Source organism: Somniosus microcephalus, chromosome 29, assembly GCF_052327205.1.
Source record: "Somniosus microcephalus isolate GS21.2 chromosome 29, FLI_Smic_1.0, whole genome shotgun sequence".
NCBI lineage: Eukaryota > Metazoa > Chordata > Chondrichthyes > Squaliformes > Somniosidae > Somniosus > Somniosus microcephalus.
This window is the reverse complement of record NC_141015.1, coordinates 38,272,586-38,299,335: the sequence shown is the minus strand read 5'-3', so window position 1 is coordinate 38,299,335 and position 26,750 is coordinate 38,272,586. Positions and strand designations below refer to the sequence as shown.

Genomic DNA, 26,750 nt, shown 5'->3' with positions numbered 1-26,750 from the left:
CATTTGTTTTCGTGATGCTGATTGAGGGATAAATATTGACCAGGACACCGGGGAGAACTCCCCCGCTCTTCTTTGAAATAGTGCCATTGGATCTTTTGCGTCCACCTGAGGGGGCAGGCGGGACCTCGGTTTAACGTCTCATCTGAAAGGCAGCACCTCCCTCCGTACCGCACTAGGAGTGTCGGCCTAGATTTTTGTGCTCAAGTCTCTGGAGTGGGACCTGAACCCACAACCATCTGACTCGGAAGCAAGGGTGCTGCCCAGTGAGCCACGGCTGTGAAGCACCTTTCACACCCTCGAGACGTCCCAAAGCACTTGACAGCCGAGTACTTTTGAAGTGTCGTCACTGTTGCAGTGGGAGGATTGACTGACTGTTGACATGTTTTTTCCAATGAGAAATCCCTCTCTTAGGATTTGCAGTGCCAGTTTGTCAATTGGGGCTTGTTGTTTGATGTCAGCAGTGAAAATTGATGCATAGTACAACTGGGAAGAAACATCGTAACCAACCAGATGATGCAATTTTTAATATCTTACTTCAGACAACTTTTGTACTTCAAATTCCTTCATACCTAAAATGAAGAACAATTTCAGTCCAGTGATGCAGCCATGCCATCTAGTTAGCAAGACCTGACTTTGCATCCATGGTTCCCCCCACGTTCCCAACATTCCATTCATGATTGCTACTTCCGGGCCATCAGCACAGTTGCACTCGCGTGACATGCAAACATCCAAAGGCACTTCACAGAGAGGAAACGGCAGCGAGGAGGATGAGAGTTAGGAGTCAAAGGGTGAGACTTACAAAAACGTTTTCAGGCTGAATAAAAGGCAGAGTGCTTTAGTGCGAAGGGGTCAGAGCCAAGATGGCTGAAGGCTGTCACTGGTGGTGGAGTATAGGTGGGGAGAGAAGCGCACAAAAGCCCGGAGTCGGAAAACTGAATTGCATATGCTGGAGCCTGAGGCCACAGATATTGGGTAGGACGTTGCTGTAAACAGACTTGTAAAGAATGAGGAATTTCAATTCAGTGCATTGTATGGAGACCAGGTTTCCCCAGAAGAGACTAGGGAGATGAAGTTGGCTTGTGGCTCTTGTACATGCTCTCGTGGCACATTATGGCGTTAAAAGTTCATCTGCTTGCCCTCTTACTTGAGAATTGAATGTTGTAGAGGAGGTAATGGGGAGAGAGGGGATTTAATTCACTTTTTTTCCTCCCCAGTCCTGTTTTGTCCAGGCCCTACACATTTGTGGTTGATGAGGACTGATGGCCAACTCCCAGAGCCCGCTAAAAGCTGATCAGAACCAGTCCTGATGTGGCGCACGAGCTGTTCAGGGTGAAGCTCCTTCCAGTCCTTCTCCCTGCACCACTTCCATCCATCAGTTATTGTAATCTCGATGCAGGGTTCAGACACTCATTGTCAACAGTTCAGGTTCTCTGTTATCTCTGATGCCGTTTGCACTGCTCAAACCCATCCCTCCTTGCTGATGTGTTCAGTAAATCTCAGTGATTTCTTGCACCTTCCCTTTTCTCCTGTCTCGCTCGAGTGTTTATCCAAATGGGTTTTGATGTTTTTCCACCTTGGTTGCACACTGAGGTGAGTGGTTAAGATTGCCGAGGTGAAGTTTAGTGAAGTCTAGCTCATGTAATACTATTAACTAGTTACTGCTCTGTTAACAATGGGGTGGAGAACAGAGAACATCTTCAGCCACTAATTGACTAGGCAATGTGCTCAAATAAAGGAGATTCCAATTTTAAAACAGAGTTTCATTCATGCTTTGATATCCAATTCAGTTTGCTGCTTGCAGTGTTGTTTTAATTACAGGTGCGTAAACAGTACAACCACGTTGCCTAAATACGTAAAGTAATAAATATTTTACAACAGCTGAGAATTGAGCCTTCCACACACTAGCGACTGAACAGGGTATTTTAGTGACTTGTGGGTTGAGCACTTTTCGGGAGGTGTTGGAGGGGTAGAGTTCCTGGCACTGTTGGCCATCTCTAGTTCCTGCACGCTTACACTTCTGCTTCTATTATAGATGTAACGAGAACTAAAGAGACCAGGACTATGATCAACAACAACTTGTGTTTATGTCGCGCCTTTAATGCAGTAAAATGTCCCAAGGCACTTCACAGCAATATAAAGCACAATTTGACGCCGAGCCATATAAGGAGATATTAGGACAGGTGGTCAGAGGTAGGTTTTAAGGAGTGTCTTACAGGAGGAAAGAGAAGTGGTGAGGTTTAGGGAGGGAATTCCAGAGCTTAGGGCCCAGGCAGCTGAAGGCACGGCTGCCAATGGTTGAACGATTATAATCAGGGATGCATCTGCTCTCTCAGGTGGACGTAAAAAATCCCATGGCCACTTTCGAAGAAGAGTAGGGGAGTTCTCCCCGGTGTCCTGGCCAATATTTATCCCTCAACCAACAGAACAAAAACAGATTATCCGGTCATTATCACATTGCTGTTTGTGGGACCTTGCTGTGCGCAATTTGGCTGCCGCGTTACCCACATTACAACAGCGACTCCACTTCACAAAGTACTTCATTGACTGTAAAGCGCTTTGAGACATCCAGTGGCCGTGAAAGGCGCTAAAAAATGCAAGTCTTTTTTATTTGTTAAACCCTTTGCCCTCCAGCTATCTGCCAGCCTCTCTTACTGCGCTGGCGACTTGCTTTTAACCTGGCAAAGCACCAAGTTGTGGGTTTTGAGGGCCGGTCCTTGTTGACATCCGGCCGGTGAGTTAGGGCAGTGACTGAGGTACCCCCAGGGCAGACCAGAGAATTTGATTACAGCAGTGCAGGCTTGACCAGATTCTAACGTAAAGGATTGCAACACTGGAGTTTTAAATTACACACACTTTCAGGGTGACTTGATATCTTCATGAGTTGAGAAGTGTTCAAAGGAAATTCATGTTTTAAATATCCAACTCAAATGGTTTGTTACTACGGTTACAATAATTGATTGATCAGCTAGGCGTAAGTGTTTCACAAGACTGCACAGGGGACATAGTTATCCTCAATCCCACGCATTGGGAGGAATATTCAAATAATGAAATTTTCATGATTAACAATTATCTTTAAATTCAAGGTGGAGCATTCAATTGTCTGCTACATCTTCCGAGGCAAATGTGACCTCCAAGTGTTTACTAACAAGATTACAAATGCATACCAGACTCTCAATTCCATTCCATTCCTGCATTGCAAATTCCAGTATAATTCTTCTTCATGTCAATCATGGCTTGAAATTTTCTTGAAATAGCTTCTCGCAGTCTTCAGTTTGTCAGTCGAACAATATTGTTTCTGTGTCTTGATTCCATCCAATTTGGCACCACTCTCCCTCCGGGGCTGCAGGTTCTGGGTTCAAACCCTGCCCCATGACTCTTGGCAGATAATGGAGACATGATGAGCCAGTGCAGTGGTCGGTGCTGAAGGTCCCGCCCTTCAGGTGAGACGTTAAATCTATCGCCCGTTCGGCTGGGCGGAAACTATCCCCTGCCACTATTGGAAGTTCTCCCGGTGCCCTGGCCGACATTGCCCTCTCCACCAGTACCACCCAAAAATAGATGTGTTGTTCATTCATCTCGTTGCTGTGTGCAAGATGGCTGCCACGTTTGACTGTGCATCAAACTTCCCTGCACTTAAAATTAATTCATTGTGTGTGAAATCGTTTGGGAGTGCTGCCTGAGTTTGTTCTTCTGTGAAAGTTGTTTGTTTTGACACCGCGTTGAAGGCAGTTCTGTCACGTAGCAGAGCGCGGCAGCTTTCGAATATGCAGAGGACACAACCTATGCGTGTGTTATAAGGGGAGTGATCCAGTCGAGTTACTGAGTCTGCATAAAGCACTCCTCTGCCCGTGCCTGAGCTGTTAGCTTCCTCTGACCCTCACAGATATCCTGTAGGCGCCATGTGAGAGGTGAGCTGGATGCTGTTCAATTGTGTGTTCAACCTTGACAGTTGTAAACCTTTTATAGGGCTGGTTGCAACACTCTGCATATCTAGTACTTAGTCTTTAATTAATACAGTGGAATGGAGAAATCAAAGTTGAGCCTATTTTAAAAAGTCAAAACAAGCCCGAGTGATGAGAAAAGGACAGTGATTGTAGGACAGTTAGGCTTAATCTCATGTATCAGAAGTACACTCTGTCATTGGCACTGTCCATTATCATTAGGGCTTTCCCAACATATCCAATTATTACTGTTGTACAACAAAGAAAATTCCTAGCCTGGAAATGACAGCTGTCGCACAAACCGTTACCATGATAATATCAAGTTCCTTTGTAGCTGTTTTTTTTTGGTTTTCACCCTTTCAACCCCTGGGGCTCAGCGTTATTGACCACTCTAAGCAGATCACTTGACTCCTACAACTGGAGTGGGTCTTTGCCTGTGCAGTCTCTCTCCAATATATTAGAAGTCTTGCACATGTGCACACCTTATCAAGCAATAATTAGTTTGTGCAATACCTCCTGGCTGCCATGATATGGTTTTCCCCTATTTCATTTCAATGATGCTGCAGTACTGCTTATTTAGACCTCCCAGCCAGGTGGTGCAGTGCCACTACTGTGCAACATATATTTGCCTCTGGAAAAACTCAGCAGGCCAGGCAACATCCGTGTAGAGAAAAACAGTCAACGTTTCGGGTCGAAACCCTTCTACAGAACTTCGACCCGAAATGTTGACTCTGTTTCCACGGATTTCCAGCATCCGCAGTATTTTGCTATCATATACTTGCCTCTTATTGGAGTTGGGGAGAATCATGTGATTTGATCTTCACGGCTCGTCCTGTTGGCTCTGTCTGCCATTTTTAATCCATGGCCTGTGTCCCACCATTCGCGTTGCCTGCTCCTCACTATCTGAACCCCTTGATCAGTCTTCCACCTTCACCCCCACCTCGCCCAAACTAGTCTCCCCCATTCAAATCTGGGAGCCTGGGACCAACACACTCCACTCCCCGATCTGCCCAACCTCATGCAGATTTAACATGGTCCAATCACATCGACGTCGTAACCAAGAAGGCATGCCAACGCCTGTTCTTCCTCAGGAGACTGAAGAAATTTGGAATGGCCCCCCAGATTCTCACTAACTTCTACTGGTGCACCATCGAGAGTATCCTGTCCGGCTGCATCACTACCTGGTATGGCAACTGCACCGCCACAGACCGCAAGGCTCTACAGATGGTGGTGAAAGCTGCACAACATACTATAGGGATTAAACTACCTGCTGTGCAGGATATCCACCCTGAGAGGTGCCGGGGGAAGGCCCTGAGAATCATCAAAGACGCGAGCCACCCCACCCACAACCTCTTCGCCCTGCTCCCGTCCAGTAAGAGATATCGAAGCATACGGTCTCGTACCAGCAGGTTTTGAAACAGCTTCTACCCCCAGGCCACAAGACTCATGAATGAATAATTTATTATTATTTATTACTATTTTATTTATTATTACTGTATTTCTATTTGTATTTTTATCATTGTTATGCCATATTTATTCCAATGTTGGGAGGACTCGTAAAAATCAACATTTCATTGTGAAGTACTATCGTTTGCTGCATATATGACAAATAAAATTGAATTGAATTGAATTTTGAGCCTCCGGTTGCAGCTTGTTTTCCTCCTTTCTTATCGAAGCATTTGGTCAATTTTCCATAGTGTAACACACGGGGATATATTTAAAATAGAAATGAGATTTGTGACTATTTTGACAGGCATATGGAAGGAATTTCTATAATAGAATAGTGCAGTGACTCTGGTAGCAACTCGGCGATGCTGCTCTGTTTGCATGCTGATATGGCAACATCTTTGACTTTTGGAACTTGCAATGAGATGAAACACCTGAAGGTTTTTATAAAAAATCCTTCCAAGCGATATAGGCAGAAATATCATTAACACTGAAGTACCCCTTTAGTCGATTTGCACCTGCAGTCATTGCTGCTTCTGTTCCTTCCCGTTTGTGCTGATTACCTTTTGCTAATATTCCTCTCCGAGTAATCCAAAAGACGAAGGATATTGAGTTTCCCCGATCCTACTGAGGGCTGATTGTTTCAGATTATATCTTCCAACTCGTGTATGCCAAAGAGAATTTTCAACTAAGGGGAGCTGCTTTTAGTTTGTGAATTTGCAAGGTAATTGTGTCTGTAATTGGAACCAGAGGACGGAGCCTGCGCTTGACGTGGAGGCGGGGGGGGGGGGGGGGTAAATTCACAACTAATCTGCAGAAACATTATTTCAGTGAGCGAGTGGTCAATCTATGCGACAGGCTACCCAGGGAGACGGTCGGTACAAGCAGTTAGTATTAATGAATGCAAGGGCAAATTGGGTAGCTTTCTTTCAGAAAGTAACATTTTGGGTTATAACAGAAAACGCTGGAAAAACTCAGCAGGCCAGGCAGCATCCGTGGAGAGAGAAACAGAGTTAACGTTTCAGGTCGACGACCCTTCGTCAGAACTGGGGGGGGTGGGGGGGGGAAAGCAGGTAGAGGGATAGATTTTAAAGTAAGTGGGGGGCTGGGAAAAGGGGGAGGGACTGAAAGAACAAAAGGGAAGGTCAGAGATAGGAGAGAAAGCGGGAGAGATTAAGAGACCTTGAGAGATATTCAAGGATGGCTCTAGATGAAGCGTGAATGGTGCTGGCAGAATGAAGGACAGCTGCCACGTGGGAGGGAAGAAAAAAGCCCAGACGAAAGTGTGGATTAAAAAAAAGAAAGAGAAAATAAATATTAGGGGCCGAGGTTATGATCTGAAATTGTTGAACTCTATGTTGAGTCCAGAGGGCTGTATAACATTTTGTTACAGTAATTTGAGACCTGCCATATCGTAGTAGTGTCGCGTGCTCGGGAGGAATAGGTAACTTTGGACCTGTGGTTCCCAAAGCTCTCCACACACTGGGGGGGGTTTTCCTTGCCTCATGTCTGGGTCTGTTGTAGACTCTGATCGAGATTGATGTCTGTGATCAGTCAGCAACTCCACTATCATTGTATCATGCCACTACCGGGATGGTAGAATGCCCACTTGATGGACCTTGGTCCGTCTTCGTACAGCAATTCCTATGACTGTCGGTTTGAGCGAAACATTCAAAAGCCTAATGACGGATGCATACAACCAATGTCCCATTAAGCTGTGCAGCGCTCTGGACCTCCTGCGCAGCTGGCTTGCTTGTTTTTTAATTAAGGAAAAACGCACAGCACAGTTGCAAGGCAGCAGAGGAGATGGAGAAGGATGAATGGTCTTTAGATGGTCTGGTGGTTTTTCTGTTGTCCACTTGAACAGCTTTAACTTGTCGGCGTTCAATGACAGTGTAGCCTTTTCTAGGTGTGTGTGTGTGTGTGGCGGGCTAGCCGGAGTTTCCACTGCTGGCCGACAGTTAGTTCGGGAATAGGGGAGCAGTGGAATATTACATTAGTGTGTGCATTCACCTGGATTAAGCTTCATGTGTCAGTTGGCCTGACAGCACCAGTGTCTTGTCTTCAGCTGGATCCTCCCTCTCGGATCTCCTGTTTGTGGGAGTATTAGGAACAAACCCAAGTCCTCGCACTCCAGGGCTCAGCCATTCTGTTTCTTCAATTCTTAATTCAGGAAATTGTGTTCAGTGTTTTCATAAAAATAAAACAATTAGAGTAGATCTGGTCTGTATTTACATTGCTGCTGCTGCAGTGCCAGTACAAAGTAGGTTCATGCCACATCAAAGCTTAAGCTGCTTAGTGTAAATATAGCGCGAGTTAGGCCCTGAATTGGTTGATGTGCTGGATGATTTTAAATTAACCACGATTACTCACTGCAGAACTGTGACAAAGGATCTGTGTGTGTCTCTTAAGACCAGCTGATTGAGCAGAGACCAAGTACTCAAACCTGGGAGTTTGTGTGTCTCTTACTTGGATGAACTCACTGAGCAGTGAGAGGAGTGGAGTGTGATTGCCTTCTAAACTTCCACCTCCGTTCCGGGCTATCAATGGGGCTGCATGATTAATGCTGTGTGCAGATCTGTTGAGTACATTGTGTCTTCACACCTTACTGCTGATTGTGAGAGTGCAGCAACGCTGAGCTATTACCGTGCAGTGGCAGTGAGTTTAGCTGGTTGTATATTTGAACTGCCCACAGTGCGCTGCAGAAACGTCACTAACTCATTCCAGAATAATGACTAAAGAGCATAAGAAATAGGAGCAGGAGTAGGCCCGAGGATTCGAGTGGGCTGTTTCTGCTCGTGGGCCGCCTTTAGTTCTCCGGCTGATATTTAGCTGCTTGCTATCTCAAAATGATTCTTTTATTGAGATATTTCGGACACTTTTATAGAAAAATGTTTCTTTTGGTAAACCACACGTTCGACAGCTAGTTGGACCTTGTTGTTCCCTCGCTCAATCCCAGGACTCTTCCTATACTCTTCAACTGCCTGTCCAACGTTAAGATGGATGATCTGAAATGTTGTTCCCTGGTCAAGTCCAGAACCCAGACCTGTTGTGTGAACTAAACTTCCTCCCTCTCTCAATCTCCTTTTTCAAATCCCTTCTTCAAGACTACTTTCTTCCACCTCTAACATTGCTTCCATCCCGACCTCTCCTCTCCTCTCTCCCTTCTATCGCCTTTAAATCCTAAATCCACATGTCGTTTCCCTGCCTCCACTCTCCACAAATTACACCCTGTTCAGAACGGGGCAGCCCATGTCCTCTACACACAATCTCCCCATCTCCCCATGTCCTACATGCCCCAGAGAAGTGACTTTGAGGTGTTCAGTGTTGATTTTTAAATTTCCCTGTTGCCTCACTCCACCCTAGCTCAACGATCTCCCCAAGCCGCACTTCTTGGTTTATCTGTTTCCCTTCACTCGGCCAACAGTGGCTGCTATTTCAGAACTGCTTCCCCCAAATCCCTCCACGTTGCAACCTACCTCCCCTGCTTGAATGAACTTCCTAAAAACCCAATCCTAATTCTTTCCCTCCCCCTTCAACGTCCATTTTCTACTCCAGTCTGTAAATACTGTTGAGGTGCCCTTCTGAGGAGTGCTATCGAAATGTAAGTTCTAAGGAGTTTTGAAAGTGAGAGTTCATGAAAATGTCTAACTTTTTGCAGTTCATGGTGAGATCTGCTCTATTGCCAAAAGGGAACTGAATTAAAGCCACTTCCCCTCTGAATATCATTGGAAACCACCTTATAAACATCTCTGCTTTTTTTCATTTGTAGATCCTGTGTTTGGTTGGCTAACTGCAGCTGATGGGTATAGTACTTCCTCACTAAACTAATTTACAGTAACATTTTAAGAAAGAGTTAATTACTGTAAAATCCCATGTATTTGATTATTGCCCCCAGTATTGTGTTCCTTTGTCTGAGAATTATTTCCCCCACAGGACTGCTGAAGTTGGAATCATAGAATGATACAGCACAGCAGGAGGCCATTCAGCCTGCCGTGCCTGTGCCGGCTCTTTGGGAGAGCTCTCCAATTAGTCCCACTCCCCCGCTCTTTCCCCATAGCCCTGTAATTTTTTTCCCTTCAAATATTTATCCAATTCTCTTTTAAATGTTACTATTCAATCTGCTTCCACCACCCTTTCAGGCGGTGCATTCCAGATCATCATAACTCACTGCGTTTATAAAAAAAAAAAAAAAAAAAAAAAAATTTCTCACATCACCCCTGGTTCTTTTGCCAATTGCAAATTCTGTCCTCTGGTTACCGACCCTTCGGCCACTTGAAACAGTTTCTCCTTATTTACTCTATCAAAACCATTCATGATTTCAAACACCTCTCTCAAATCTCCTTGTTGTCTTCTGTACTAAGTAATGGAACTAACAACATCATGGCGGAATCCACAGACCTGATCCAGGAGATTGTGGAGGATCAGGCTTTCTAACATTCGATTCGGATCAACATTTGGGCTTGGGTGGGTTCAAGGATCGTAACTAGATTTTGTTGCAATCCGAGTGAGTGTCTTAATTAAAATTCTATTGAGTAATCTGCTCATCGGCTGGACATGTTTCCCACTAAATTAGTAACAACAGAATGACATCCCTTTTTAAAAAAAAAAAAAAAAAAATATGTTTGGCATAGAATCTAATGTAGCGGTGACTTGAAACAGATTTAAAAAAAATTAACAAACACAACAACTGCATTAAATCTTGAGGTAGACTGAAGCAGGTATTAGTGTCTGGCGCTCTCTTCTCAAGTGTCTGTACAAGTGCGGGCCTAAAATCTAGTATTTGACTGTATTGCCCTCGCATGGACTATTGGTGAGAGAAACATTAGCAGTTAGTATCACTTTGAATTGGCATGTCTTGTGTATAATGCACATCTCCTGCTGTCCGCCAAGAGTATTAGAAACCAGAATCGCAACTACAAGTCACGGTATATGCAGCGTGGGATCTTGCTGCAGATCTGCTCACGCTCAAAGTACTGGTGAGGCCACACCTGGAATACTGCGTACAGTTTTGGTTTCCATATTTAAGAAAAGATATACTTGCTCTCGAGGCAGTTCAGAGAAGGTTCACTCGGTTGATTCCGGAGATGAGGGGGTTAACTTATGAGGAAAGGTTGAGTAGGTTGGGCCTCTACTCATTGGAGTTCAGAAGAATGAGAGGCGGTCTTATCAAAACATATAAGATTGTGAGGGGGCTTGATCGGGTGGATGCGGGGAGGATGTTTCCACTGATGGGTGAGACGAGAACTAGGGGGCATAATCTTAGAATAAGGGGCTGCCCTTTCAAAACTGAGATGAGGAGAAACTTCTTCACTCAGAGGGTAGTAAATCTATGGAATTTGCTACCTCAGAGAGCTGTGGAAGCTGCGACATTAAATAAATTTAAAACGGAGATAGACAGTTTCCTAGCAGATAAGGGAATTAGGGGTTACGGGGAGCGGGCAGGGAAGTGGACGTGAGTCTAGATTCGGATCAGCCATGATCCTATTGAATGGCGGAGCAGGCCCGAGGGGCCGTATGGCCTACTCCTGCTCCTACTTCTTATGTTAAATACAAGTCACGGTATATGCAGCGTGGGCTCTTGCTGCAGATCTGCTCACGCTCAAACCCAAACCCATTTGAGGTTTGGGGACGGAAGGAAGCAGGGAGATGTCAAAGGAGATGATGGAACAAAAAATGCAACAGCTCACGGGTGTGAGACTGCAGGCTGGGATTTATTGGGTAGATCTGGCTACTGCTCCAGAGAGTTGGCTGGCCAAGGTCCATGTGTAATCGACTTGCTTTCCAGTTTTGTTTCTTTCCGCCTCCTGTAAATTCCCTAGACTCCGATCACTCCTTGCCAAATTCGAAGCGCTTCTCAACTGATCGATACACGCCCCTCGCGTGTCCAAGTGTTGCCGTGGCTTCAACTTATTGTGTCACCTCCAACTGTACATCGCACACGTTTGGTCCGCATTCTCCCCTCCGCCATTGGCGACTGTTCTTACAACCCCCCCCCCCCCCCCGCCCCCATCCTCTCCATCCCCTTGTCTTTCTGCATCCCTCCCTGATTCCGAAAGCTTCCTCGAAACCCTGCTGTCTGACTTCTGCACTCCCTGTCTTCTGTTTGTCCCCTCTTTTTTTGTTTCCCCTCCTGCTTGGTGTCCACTTTTCTCTTGCACTGAGCTCACTCTGTGAGGAGCACTTTAGAAAAAATAAGTTGTTGCATTTTTTTTTGTTCTTTCATCTTCTCCTTGGGCATCTTCTTGCCTCCTTCTGTCCAGAGACTTCAGCACATAATCTAGGCAGACACTCCAGTGGAGTGCTGCACTGTCGGAGGTGCTGTCTTTCAGATGAGACGTTAAACCGAGGCCCCGTCTGCTCTCCCTGGTGGACGTAAAAGATCCCACTATTTCGAAGAAGAACAGGGGAGTTCTCCCTGGGGTCTTGGGTGAATATTTATTCCTCAACCAACATCACTTTATAAAAAAAAAAAACAACATTATCTGGTCATTATCTCATTGCTATTTGTGGGACGTTGCTGTCTGCAAATTTGTAGCCGCATTTCCTACATTACAACAGTGACCACACTTCAAAAGTACTTCATTGGTTGTAAAGCACTTTGGGATGTCCTGAGGTCATGAAAGGAGCTATATAAATACAAGTCTTTCTTTAAACCCCATACCTCAAATTTTTGGGTTTGGATGTTTGCATACCTCCAGCAAGGCCCAGAATAGTCAAGTTCATTCCATGTTACATATATTGTGAGTTGTATTTGCTATTCTGAATTAAAATATTCTCTGTTTACAGTAACAGATATGCATTTTACACCAGAGGGGCTTATTAAAGGTTCTTCTCTTCTTGGGCAGTCCCTCGGAACTGAGGATGACTTGCTTCCACATTAAAAATGAGTTCTCAGGTGACTGATGAGTCCAATGCGGGACCTACAGTCTCTGTCACAGGTGGGGCAGACGGTGGTTGAAGGGGCGGGTGGGTGGGGTGCTTGGGTTGACGTGCGCTCCTTCCGCTGTTTGCGCTTGGCTTCCGCTTGCTCCCGGCGAAGAGACTCGGTGTTCGGCGCCTTCCCGGATGCTTCTCCTCCACTTTGTGCGGTCTTGGGCCAGGGATTCCCAGGTGTCGGTGGGGATGTTACACTTTTTCAAGGAGGCTTTGAGGGTGTCCTTGAAGCGTTTCCTCTGCCCACCTGGGGCTCTCTTGCCGTGCCGGAGCTCCGAGTAGAGCGCTTGTTTTGGGAGTCTCGTATCGGGCATGCGGACAATGTGGCCCGTCCATAGGAGCTGATCGAGCGTGGTCAAAGCTTCAATGCTGGGGATGTTGGCCTGAGCGAAAACACTGACGGTGCACCTATCCTGCCAATGGATTTGCAGGATCTTGCGGAGGCAGCGTTGGTGGTACCTCCAGTGCTTTGAGGTGCCTGCTGTACATGGTCCATGTCTCTGAGGCATACAGCAGGGTGGGTATCACTGCTGCTCTGTAGACCATGAGCTTAGTGCTGGGTTTGAGGTCCTGGTCTTCAAACACTCTCTTCCTCAGGCGACCGAAGGCTGCACTGGCACAATGAAGGCGGTGTTGGACGTCAGTGTGTGCCTTATTAAAGGTTACAGTAACAATGAGTGTTTGTATTGCCTGGATTCCAAGTGATAGTCAAATATCTGGGTATGATCAAGCGGCTGAGAGCTATATAGGATACTGTGTATTGGGTGAGGGGAAAATCGATTTATTGAACTGAAGGTTAATGACTCTTGCAAGGTAATGGAGCAGCTGTACGTGCTGTTAACCCTGCAGAGGATAAGTCCGAAGATGTACACAAATTGTGGTGAGGACGGTCAGTTGGCCTATTTTACATCATTCATTGGGCAATACTCTACAGTTGTAGTAGCCAGTTGTTTCACAACTGTTTCTGGGAGGTTCCCTCCACTACCCTACCCAGAAATCAATTCTATGTATTGGTCACTCTTTGTATGGGGAGGAACTTCAGATATCAATCCTGAAGATTGACGCATCCAGCGTGAACCCCTGTGATCCTGTTGGTAATATCAAATAGTATTGCCTCACTGAGGCCTTTAACCACATTGATGCCTGTATTGCTGCAATATATTACCTCGATTTTACAATTTGCGTCCTTGTTTTCTAATGCCTCCGTGGCCTTTCCCTTCCCCATCTCTCTAACCTCCTCCAGCCCTACAACCCTCCGAGATCTCTGCGCCCCTCCAATTCTGACCTCTTGCACATCCCCAATTTTCATCGCTCCACCATTGGCTGTAGTGCCTTCAGTTGTCTCGGCCCTGGAATCCCCCTCGCTAAATCTTTCTGCCTCTCTTCCCCCATTTAAGCCGCTCCTTAAAACTTATAAAATTCTAACAGGACTAGACAGACTAGATGCAGGAAGGATGTTCACGATGGCGGGGGAGTCCAGAACCAGGGGTCACAGTCTAAGGATAAGGGGTAAGCCATTTAGGACAGAGATGAGGAGGAATTTCTTCACCCAGAGAGTGGTGAACCTGTGGAATTCTCTACCACAGAAGGCAGTTGATTCCAACTTATTAAATATATTCAAGAAGGAGTTAGATATATTTCTTTAAGGCTAAAGGGATATGGGGAGAAAGCAGGGACAAGGTACTGAATTTGGATGATTAGCCATGATCTCATTAAATGGCAGAACAGGCTCGAGGGGCCGAATGGCCTACTCCTGCTCCTATCTTTTAGAGAAACATAGAAGGTAGGAGCAGGAGTAGGCCATTCGGCCCCTCGAGCCTGCTCCGCCATTCTATGTAAAACCTACCTCTCTGACCGAGCTTCGGGTCACCTGTCCTGATGCCTCCTTACGTGGCCCGGTGCCAGATTTTGTCTGCTAACACCGTTGTGGCGCACCTTGGGATGTTTTGCCACATTCCGGGCACTGTACAAAAGAAAGCTGATGTTGCAATTCATCTAGGTTCAGGATCGCAGTACCATTGTACCAATTTACTTGGGTCACCATCGTTGTTCCCTCTAAGCTGCCGCGTGGTAATGGGAAAGGTCCCCTCCAGGCTGCTCACTGGCTTTTACGTTGTAAGTACCGAACGGACGCGGAAATTTCAAGGGACCGCGCAGTATAAGAAACGGGCCGCGCAGAACAAAGGGAACATTGGTCACCGTCTGTGCTGCTGGTGTTGTCGTGAGATGTGTATAGGTGGCAAAAGATCAGTGTTCGTAAGACAATGTTGAGGAAACCTGTTGCAGTAAATTTGGCAGCATGGCACAGGTGCTCGAAGGGGTTGGATTAAGTGCCCTCCTCCCTATTCGAGCTGTGCTCTTAATGTAAACAGGATGATGAATGAAACCCACCTGAATCCACAGTGCCAAAGGCTCTGATAAGTAATCACTCCCTCCCTCCACCACCGGCGCACCGTGGCTGCAGTGTGTACCATCTACAAGAGTCACTGCAGCAACTCGCCAAGGCTTCTTCGGCAGCACCTCCCAAACCCGTGATCTCTACCACTTAGAAGGACAAGGGCAGCAGGCGCCTGGGAACACCACCCCCTCCAAGTTCCCCTCCAAGTCACACGCCATCCTGACTTGGAAGCATATCACCGTTCCTTCATCGTCGCTGGGTCAAAATCCTGGAACTCTCTCCCTACCAGCACTGTGGGAGCCCCTTCACCACACGGGCTGCAGCGGTTCAATAAGGCGGCCCACCATCACCTTCTCGAGGGCAATTAGGGATGGGCAATAAATGCTGGCCTCGCCAGCGATGCCCACATCCCGTGAACGAATAAAAAAAATCAGGTCATTGTCAGTTGAGGTAAAGGAAAGTCTCTCCCAGTGCAGGAATGCAGTGACTGCTGATCTTGCGAAACCAGTTACTGTGATCTTGGCCGTCCTTAATCTCCTACATTGCTGAAGTGCAAGACTTGATTGATGCCTCCTATATTAGTCACAGGGAAGGGATAAGGAGCAATTCAAGGTACAACAGTGGGCGTCGGACAATAGTTCAGCAAGTAATTAACAGTACTTTTATCTTCAGTCTTGAAAATGAGCGTCAGAGAACCTTAGAGCTCCATTGAGATTTAATTGGACAGAGAAAATAAATCTGGAGCGGTACGTGCAGTAACCACGGCAGATGAGGTGAAACAGGTTCAGGGTTATGAAGGGCAAGTTTAGGGCAGAAAATATCTAGTATATCATAATATTTACAACACAGAAACAGGCCATTCAGCCCAACAGGTCCATGTCCCACATTGTGACAGTGACTCCACTTCAAAAGTACTTCATTGACTGTAAAGCGCTTTGAGAAGTCTGGTGGTCGTGAAAGGCGCTATATAAATGCAAGTCTTTCTTTTTCAAGTCTTTGTGCTCCACACAAGCCTCCTTCCACCGCTCTCCATCTAACCCCATCAGCATATCCTTCTACTCCTTTCTCCCTCATGTGTTTATCCAGCTTCCCGTTAAATGCATCGATGCTATTCGCCTCAGCCACTCCACGGGGTAGCGAGTTCCACATTCTCACCAGATAGGAGGTATTTCTTTGCGCAGAGCATGTAGAACAGCTGGAATTCTTGACTGTGAATGGTGATAGAGGCTGAGACACTGGACTCATTTAAGGGACAGCTTTGATGGGAAGACTGTGGGGTTTGGTGATCTGGAAGAAAGCGATCGAATGGGCCAAAGGCCACTCGCTGCCTTCCAAATTTACCTTGTGATACCCACACGTAAGAGAAAGACCTTTGATTCACACCGAGCCTTATCCTACCCTCCGGATATCCCAAAGCACTTCACAATCAGTGGTTTGCTGTTGAAGTGCAGTCACTGTAATGTACGCAAATATGGCAGCCAACATTATGCACAGCAAGATCCCACAAATGATTGCAAGACCAGTTACCTTTGTTTTGGTAGTGGCAGCACGGTGGCATAGTGGTTAGCACTGTTGCCTCACAGCGCCAGGGACCCGGGTTCAAATCCGGCCTCGGGTGACTGTCTGTGTGGAGTTTGCACATTCTCCCCGTGTTTGCGTGGGTTTCCTCCGGGTGCTCCGGTTTCCTCCCACAGTCCAAAGATGTGCGGGTTAGGTTGATTGGCCATGATAAAAAAAAAAATTGACCCTTAGTGTTAGGGGGGATTAAATACGTGGGGTAACGGGGGTAGGGTTTGGGTGGGATGGCTGTCGGTGTAGGGACCTGGTGCTAGAGTTTGGATGATCAGCCACGATCTCATTGAATGGCGGAGCAGGCTCGAAGGGCCGAATGGCCTACTCCTGCTCCTATCTTCTATGTTTCTATGTTTGCGGTGTGGGGGTTGGGGGGAAATGTTGATCAGCACACCGGGATTACTCGCTGCTTTTCTTCAAATACAAGATCTGAGCAGGGAGCCGGGGCCTTGGTTTAACATCTTATTTGAAGGACGGCATTTCCAACAATACAGCCGCACCCTCCGCACTGATCCCGAGCGTCGACCTCACTTTATGCTCTGGGGTCCTGAAGTGGTGCTTGAAACTTCTGACTGGGCCGCAGAAGTGCTATCCCACTGGCGCAACCTGACATCTACAGAAAGGATGAACTATTAGGATTTAATGACTGCAGGTTTTTGCTGACCTTGTGCAGTTGATGACTGCAGCGGCCTTCGGCTGGCGTGTGTAAGTGAATTGTTTTTGTGCTTTAAATGTTAATCCATTGTGCACTAAAACATCAGTGGGGGATGTATTCCACTGCGACGATGCACGAAAACAATGACGGGAAGCAACTTCCACCAAATGATCAGTTTTCCACTTCTCCCTTCAGTGTTTGTTACTTTTTTTTGTTTTGTTTTTGCCTGTCTGGAGCTTGAGAGAATGTTGCCAGTCGCTGGCATTTTTATTGCCCCTCCTCTCTGTTCTGCAACACGCTGTACCCATTGAAACACACCCTGGTTTATGTTGCACTTCACATTGTCCGCAGATTAAATTTGTGGAGTCGAGGCTTGGTTCGGTTTTGGGCAGTTTCCAAGTGGGTCTCTGTCAATAGTGAGTGTCGTGGCAGACGGCAACTCCCGTGGTCAGGTGTTGTGATTTGAGCTGAAGCGGTAAATTATATTTTGTAACAGGAGCATACTCTGCAGCATATTATTTAATCTCTACTGTCTGAGTAAATACCAGAAATTACATAGATGGCCCACGAGTACAGTTGGGCAGTCGCGAGACTCTCTGTGCATTGCTGTGGATTGGGAAAATCGATTAAAGGGTAAGACGATACATGATCAGTGGTGTACATTTAAGGAGTTATTTTACAACTTCCAAAAAATATATATTCCACTGAGAAGAAAAGGGTGTAAAAGAAAAGACAGCCATCCGTGGCTAAGTAAAGAAATTAAGGATAGTATTCGACTAAAAACAAGGGCATATAAAGTAGCCAAATCTAGTGGGAGGATAGAGGATTGGGAAAACTTTAAAAGACAGCAAAAAATAACAAAAAGATTGATTAAGAAAGGGAAGATAGATTATGAAAGTAAATTAGCAAAAAATATAAAAACAGATAGTAAGAATTTTTATAGTTATATAAAAAGAAAAAGGGTGGCTAAAGTAAATGTTGGTCCCTTAGAGGATGAGACCGGGAAATTAATGGTGGGAAATATGGAGATGGCAAAAACACTGAATGAATATTTTACATCAGTCTTTACAGTAGAAGACACTAAGAATATCCCAACACTGGGCTAAAGGGGGGGGAGGAGCTAAACACGATCAAAATCACTAAGGAAGTGGTACTCTGTAAAATAATGGGACTCAAGGCGGATAAATCACCTGGACCTGATGGCTGACATCCTAGGGTCTTGAGGGAAGTGGCGGTAGGGATTGTGGATGCATTGGTAATTTTCCAAAACTTCCTGGACTCGGCAATGGTCCCGGCAGACTGGAAAACTGCTAATGTAACACCCTTATTTAAAAAGGGCAGTAGACAGAAGGCTGGTAACTATAGACCGGTTAGCCTAACATCTGTGGTACGTAAAATTTTGGAGTCCATTATTAAGGAGACAGTAACAGGACATTTGGATAATCATAATTTAATAGGACAAAGTCAGCATGGTTTTATGAAGGGGAAGTCATGTTTGACAAATTTGCTGGAGTTCTTTGAGGAAGTAACATATAGGGTGGATAAAGGGGAACCAGTGGACGTAGTGTATTTAGACTTCCAAAAGGCATTTGACAAGGTGCCACACAAGATTATTGCTTAAGATAAAAAATCACGGGATTGGGGGTAATATTCTGGCATGGATAGAGGATTGGCTATCTAACAGAAGGCAGAGAGTTGGGATAAATGGTTCATTCTCAGACTGGCAATCAGTAACTAGTGGTGTTCCGCAGGGGTCAGTGCTGGGTCCCCAACTCTTTACAATCTATATTAACGATTTGGAGGAGGGGACCGAGTGTAACATATCAAAGTTTGCAGATGATACTAAGATGGGGGGGAAAGTAGTGAGTGAGGAGGACATAAAAAACCTTCAAGGGGACATAGACAGGCTAAGTAAGTGGGCAGAGATTTGGCAGATGGAATACAATACTGGAAAGTGTGAGGTTATGCACTTTGGCAGGAAAAATCGTAGAGCAAGTTATTATCTTAATGGCAAGAAACTGAAAGTACTGAAGTACAAAGGGATCTGGGGGTCCTGGTGCACGAAACTCAAAAGGTTAGTATACAGGTGCAACAAGTGATTAAGAAGGCCAATGGAATGTTGGCTTTCATTGCTAGGGGGATAGAATATAAAAATAGGGAGGTATTGCTTCAGTTGTACAAGGTATTGGTGAGACCGCACCTGGAATACTGCGTACAGTTTTGGTGTCCATACTTAAGAAAGGACATACTTGCTCTCGAGTCAGTACAAAGAAGGTTCACTCGGTTAATCCCGGGGATGAGGGGATGGACATATGAGGAGAGGTTGAGTAGATTGGGACTCTACTCATTGGAGTTCAGAAGAATGAGAGGCGATCTTATTGAAACATATAAGATTGTGAAGGGGTTGGATCGGGTGGATGCGGGGAGGATGTTCCCGATGATGGGTGAAACTAGAACTAGGGGGCATAGTCTTAGAATAAGGGGCTGCTCTTTCAAAACTGAGATGAGGAAGAACTACTTCACTCAGGGTGGTAGGTCCATGGAACATGCTGCCCCAAAAAACTGTAGAAGCTACATCATTACATAAATTTAAAACAGAAATAGACAGTTTCCTAGAAGTAAAGGGAATTAAGGGTTACAGGGAGCGGGCAGGAATTTGGACATGAGTCTAGGTTCGAATCGGTCATGGCCCTGTGGGTAGCGGAGTGGGCCCAGGGGTCGTGTAGCCTGATCCTGCTCCTATTTCGTGTGTCTAATTCTGTTAGATGCAGGAGATGGTTCTGTGATAGTGGATTGGCAGTTAGGATCAGATCAGCCATGATCTTATTGAATGGCGGAGCAGGCTCGAGGGGCCGATTGGCCTACTCCTGCTCCTATTTCTTATCTTATTTCTTATCCACCCATCAATATAAGACAGTCACTAATAAATCCAATAGGGAATTCAGGGGAAACTTCTTCACCCAGAGAGTGGTTAGAATGTGGAACTTGAGACCACAGGCAGTGGTAGAGGCGAAGAGCATAGATGCATTTTAGGGGAAGCTAGATAAAAGCATGCGGGAGAAAGGAATTAGGTTATGTTGATATGAGGAGATGAAAAAGGGTGGGAGGAGGCTTGTGTGGAGCATAAACATTGGCATGGACCTGTTGGGCCGAATGGCCTGTTTCTGTGCCGTAAATACTATAATATTCAGTGCCTTTTGTTCTTAAATTGTGTTGCAGTCTGGTGCTGCTTAATGCTCTGTCATGTAAGGTTTACAGTAGTGATTTTCAAACTTCCGAAGGACAGTGTTGTCAATGCAGAAATTTTAATTTTTATTGGTATGCAGCAATAGAAGTAAGAAAGTCAACAAATCAGCAACACATAAGCTGCTTTAGAGACACGATATGTTTGTGTCAACTTTTGTCAATTCTAACTGGCTGTTGACATTCACAATGGAAACTGCCCATGTAAACGTGTCACGCTGTAATTACACCCTCCCACCAGTGGAGGCACTGCAGCACCACCACTGGTGGGTGATTGCTTTTACACTGTAGCCAGTTTCCATGGGCAGTTTCCTTGATAAATGTGGATATAGGAATTTATAATGGGAATATATAGAAATAGGAACAGAATATGACTTTAAAGTGAGGACTGAATTACAACTGAGCGAGCTGGTTCAATTCCCTTTTGACCTTTGACCTGAAGACGACACCTGGTGTTGATTCCCCGTGTGCAACGCCATGAGAGATTGGGGAAAAAACGCAAAGTACAGAATTCGGGGTGCACTGTTCTCTTGGCATGGGATATGGGCAGTTCCCAACGGGCAGAGATCTGGGGACCTCTCCACTCCGAGGTGATGGCTGAAGCCAGCAGAGTTCAGTTCCTGTTGTGATATTTTGGAGTCTGGCTGCAGTGTCTTGTGCTGTTTTTGTCCCAACTATTTCTGTCTGTTTTTGTTTTGTATTTTTTTTTATATACATTTTAGGCTGAGTGAGTGTGCCTGGTCTTGTTGTCATGGTGCTTGAATTATCTTGATCTGCATCAAGATTTCGAATGGATTCCTGATCTGAGGAATGTTCCCCAATCTGCTTTTATTTTGTTGCATGCTAAGCATTCAGTTTGAGTTAGGACGAGTGAGATATTGGTGTAATAAACCAATCCTGTTTATATATAAAAGGAGAACGAATCATTGAATTATTTAAATAGGTTACTGTACAAGTTAGCTGTATTGATATTGATCTAACCAGGGTAAGGATATGTTAATTGCTAAATCAGTTGTATGTGTGAGGTTTACATTCTAGTTTATTAATGAAATAAGTCTAAAGGTACTTTGCCTCAAATCGCATAAAATCATTGGTTTAAATCATTGGTTTTAGAGCTGGCATATATCAGTTAGTGCATGTCTGTCATTGATGGGGAGGATCATAGAGTCATAGAGTTTTACAGCACAGAAAGAGGCCCTTCGGCCCATCGTGTCTGCGCCGCCCATCCATCCCTGTCCAGTCTAATCCCATTTTCCAGCATTTGGTCCATAGCCTTGTATGCAATGGCATTTCAAGTGCTCATCCAAATGCTTCTTGAATGTTGTGAGGGTTCCTGCCTCCACCACCCTTTCAGGCATTGAGTTCCACATTCCAACCACCCTCTGGGTGAAAAAGTTCCTCCTCAAATCCCCTCTAAATCTCCTGCCCCTTACCCTGAATCTATGCCCCCTTGTTATTGACCCCCCCACTAAGGGGAAAAGTTCCTCTTTATCTACCCTATCTATGCCCCTCATTATTTTGTACACCTCAATCAGGTCCCCCCTCAGCCTTCTCTGCTCCAAGGAAAACAACCCCAGCCTGTCCAGCCTCTCTTCATAGCTGAGGCGCTCCATCCCAGGTAACATCCTGGTGAATCTTCTCTGCACCCTCTCCAAAGCAATCACATCCTTCCTATAGTGAGGCGACCAGAACTGCACACAGTACTCCAGCTGTGGCCTCACCAGCGTTTTGTACAGCTCCATCATAACCTCCCTGCTCTTATATTCTATGCCTCGGCTAATGAAGGCAAGTATCCCATATGCCTTTTTAACCACCTTATCTACCTGCTCCGCTGCCTTCAGGGATCTATGTACATGTACACCAAGGTCCCTCTGACCCTCTGTACTTCCTAGGGTCCTACCACTCATTGTGTATTCCCTTGCCTTATTTGTCCGTCCAAAATGCATCACCTCGCACTTTTCAGGGTTAAATTCCATTTGCCACTTTTCCGCCCATCTGACCAACCCGTTTATATCGTCCTGTAGCCGGAGGCTTTCCTCCTCGCAATTTACCACCCCACCAATTTTTGTGTCATCTGCGAACTTACTGATCATACCTTTTACATTTTCATCCAAATCATTTATGTAGATCACAAACAATAAGGGACCCAGCACCGATCCCTGAGGTACCCCACTGGACACAGGCTTCCAGTCACAAAAGCAACCTTCGACCATCACCCTCTGCCTCCTGCCACTCAGCCAGTTTAGGATCCAACGCGCCAAGGCACCCTGGATCCCATGGGCTCTTACCTTCTTGACCAGTCTCCTATGCGGGACTTTGTCAAAAGCTTTACTGAAGTCCATGTACACCACATCCACAGCATTTCCCTCATCCACCCCACTAGTCACCCCCTCGAAAAATTCGATCAGATTTGTTAGACATGATTTACCCTTGACAAAGCCATGCTGACTATCCCCGATTAATCCTTGCCTCTCCAAGTGGAGATTAATTTTGTCCCTCAGAATTTTTTCCAATAATTTCCCCACCACAGATGTTAGACTCACTGGCCTGTAATTCCCTGGTTTATCCCTGCTACCCTTCTTGAATAATGGTACTACGTTAGCTGTTCTCCAGTCCTCTGGTACATCCCCTGTGGCCAGAGAGGTTCTGAAAATTAGTGTCAGAGCCCCTGCAATCTCCTCCCTTGCCTCCCACAGCAGCCTGGGATACATCTCGTCCGGGCCTGGGGATTTATCCACTTTTTGGCCCGCTAAAACCGCTAGCACCTCCTCCCTCTCGATGCTAATATGTTCAAGTATGTCACAGTCCCCTTGCCCGATTTCTATGTCTGCATCGTCTTTCTCCATGGTGAACACAGATGCAAAAAATTCATTTAAAACCCCGCCTACATCCTCTGGCTCTACACACAGATTGCCACTTTGGGCCCTACCCTTTCCCTGGTTATCCTCTTGCCCTTAATATGCTTATAAAATATCTTAGGATTTTCCTTTATTTTGCTCACCAGTGTTATTTCATGGCCCCTCCTCGCCCTCCTAATTTCTTTTTTAAGTATGCCCCTGCACTTTTTATACTCCTCTAGGGCTTCTTCTGTCTTTAGTCTTTTGTAACTGCCAAAAGCCCCCCTCTTATTTCTAATGCATTTTTGTATATCCCTTGTCATCCAAGGTTCCCTTTGCTTGTTGGTCCCACCCTTGACCTTTACAGGAACATGTTGGCGTTGTACTCTCTCTATTTCCCTTCTGAAAGTCTCCCACTGTTTTGATGTGGATTTTCCTATAAGCAGCTGCTCCCAGTCCACTTTGGCCAGATCCTGCCTTATCATATTAAAATCGGCCTTCCCCCAATTTAGAACCCTTATTTCCGGGCCGTCTTTGTCTTTTTCCATGACCACCTTAAATCTCACCGAATTATGGTCACTGTCGCCAAAATGCTCTCCTACTGACACTTCCACCACTTGCCCGGCTACATTCCCCAGAATTAGGTCCAGTACCGCCCCCTCTCTTGTAGGACTTTCTACATGTTGGCTCAAAAAGCTCTCCTGGATGCACTTTAAGAATTCTGCACCCTCTAAGCCTTTCACACTCTGACTGTCCCAATTTATATTGGGGAAGTTGAAATCCCCCACTATTATTACCCTATTATTTTCGCACTTCTCGGAGATTTGCCTACATATCTGTTCCTCTATCTCCCCCTGACTGTTTGGGGGCCTATAGTACACTCCCAGCAAAGTGCTTGCCCCCTTTTTGTTTTTAAGTTCTACCCATATGGCCTCATTAGAGGAACCCGCTAATATATCATCCCTCCTTACAGCAGTAATTGACTCCTTAATTAATATTGCAACACCCCCTCCCCTTTTACACCCCCCTCTGTCTCGCCTGAAGATTCTATACCCCGGAATATTGAGCTGCCAGTCCTGACCCTCCCTCAACCATGTCTCCGTGATAGCAACAATATCGTACTCCCATGTGTTCAACAACAACTTCAGTTCATCCACCTTATTTGCAAGACTCCTTGCATTAAAATAAATGCCTTCCAGCCCTGCCATATTCTCTTTTGCCTTCACATATTTGCTCTGCCTTCCCAGCTGACTTGTTTTTCCCTCTGTATTTGGCCGTAAATCACCCCCTACTATAGCTCCACTCTGTACCCCAACCCCCTGCCAAGTTAGTTTAAACCCTCCCCAGCAGTGCTAGCAAACCTCCCCGCAAGGATATTGGTTCCCCCCTGGTTCAGGTGTAAACCGTCCGACTTGTACAAGTCCCACCTTTCCCAGAAGCAGACCCAGTGATCCAGGAAACTAAAGCCCTCCCCCTTGCACCATCCCTTTAGCCACGCATTCATCTGTTCTATCTTCCTATTCCTATACTTACTAGCACGTGGCACCGGGAGTAATCCAGAGATTACAACCTTTGAGGTCCTGCTCCTTAATCCTTCACCTAGCTCCCTAAATTCTTGCTGCAGGACCTCATCCCTCTTTTTACCTATGTCGTTGGTACCAATGTGGACCACGACCACTGGCTGTTCTCCCTCCCCCTCCAGAATGCCCTGCAGCCGCTCAGTGACATCCTTGACCCTGGCACCAGGGAGGCAACAAACCATCCTGGATTCACGTCTACGGCCACAGAAACGCCTATCTGTTCCCCTTACTATAGAATCCCCTACCACTATTGCTCTCCCACTCTTTTTCCCCCTTTCCTGGGCAGCAGGATGTGGGAGAAATGGAATTAATAATTCAACTATTGCCTTGTTAATCTGTAATTCAGACCTCTTCTGGCGATAGCCTAATTTGGCACATAATTGAGCCTTTTTTTAAATAATTGACGCCTCCACATTTAGATGATGCTGTCTTGTATTTTTCCAGAAATGTAAACTCCAGCTGTAATCTTCTGCAACTGAGCAAAATTAGAAATTACAGTAAACAGGAGTGCCTGCAGGTAGAAGTCACCGTATGTGATACGGATCTTCAAAGGGAACATAAGAAATAGGAGCAGGAGTCGGCCATTCGGCCCCTCGAGCCTGCTCTGCCATTCAGTAAGGTCATAGCAAAATACTGCAGATGCTGGAAATCCGAAATAACGATTTACAGCAATTTACTTGTACTTCTTGCAATCTAGTACAGGTAGACTATCCTTTATCCGAAAACCTCGGGACCAGCCGTGTTTCGGTTTTCGGAGAATTTCGGAAGGGGGGTCCGCGGGGGGTCGTGCGCATGACTTAGGCTGACGCTCAGCGTAAGTCGGTCGGGGTCGGGGCTGGCGGGGGTCCGCGGGGGGTCGTGCGCACGACTTACCCTTTATCCGAACTTCCGAAACCGGAACCCTCTCAAAACCGAAGCGTAAGTCGCGCGCACGACTTACGCTGAACGAAAAAACCTTCGGTTTTTAGAGGGTTTCGGTTTTCGGAAGTTCGGATAAAGGGTAGTCTACCTGTATACTAATTCGCTGCTCACGATGTGGTCTCCTCTACATTGGGGAGACCAAACGCAGATTGGGTGACCGCTTTGCGGAACACCTCCGTTCAGTCTGTAAGGGGGACCCCGAGCTTCCGGTCGCCTGTCACTTTAATTCTCCGCTCCACTCCCACTCAGACCTCACCGTCCTCGGCCTCTTGCATTGTTCCAATGAAGCTCAACGTAAGCTCGAGGAACAGCACCTCATCTTCCGATTAGGCACTTTACAGCCTTCCGGACGCAATATCGAGTTCAACAATTTCAGATCATAACCTCGGCCCCTATTACATTTTAATATATTTTTTATCCACATCTTTGTTTTGTGCCCTTCCCCCTTTTTTTTCTCTCTCCCACATGGCAGCTGTCTCCCATTCTGTCAGCGCATTTCACACCTAATCTAGAGCTGTCTTTTGTCTCCACTAGTCCTATCACCATCTGGTCTCATTTTGAATACCTCTTAATGTCTCTTCACTTCTCTTTTGTTCTCTCCCAAACTGGCCTTTTAATCTGTTTCATTTCCTGTGCTTTTTCAGTCTCGACAAAGGGTTTGACCCAAAACGTTGACTCTATTTTCTCTCCACGGATGTTGCCTGGCCTGCTGAGTTTTTCCAGCATTTTCTGTTGTTATTTTAGTAAGATCATGGCTGATCTTCTACCTCATCTCCGCTTTCCTGCACTATCCCTTGGTTCCCTTAATATTCAAATAACTATCGCTCTCTGTCTTGAATATACCCAACGACTGAGCCTCCACAGCCCTCTGGGGTAGAGAATTCTAGAAATTTCTCCTCATCTCTGTCCTAAATGGCCGACCCCTTATTCTGAGACTGTGACCCCTGGTTCTAGACTCCCCAGCCAGGGGAAACATCCTCCTTGCATCTACCCTGTTGAGCCCTGTAAGAATGTTGTATGTTTCAATGAGATCGCCTCATTCTTCTAAACTCTAGAGCATATTGGCCTAGTCTACTCAATCTCTCCTCATAGGACAAATCAACCCCCCCCCCCCCAAAAAAAGTCTGGCGAACCTTCGTTGCACTCCCTCTATGGCAAGTATATCCTTCCTTAGGTAAGGAGACCAAAACTGTACACAATACTCCAGGTGTGGTCTCACCA

At 45.9% G+C, this 26,750-nt stretch overlaps 1 long non-coding RNA gene across 1 annotated transcript in view; it reads left to right on the top strand.

Moving 5' to 3' along the window:
* The window catches only part of LOC147098659 (uncharacterized), a 69,570-nt gene that overhangs the window by 11,105 nt on the left and 31,715 nt on the right, over positions 1-26,750 (top strand). The window lies entirely within an intron of this gene.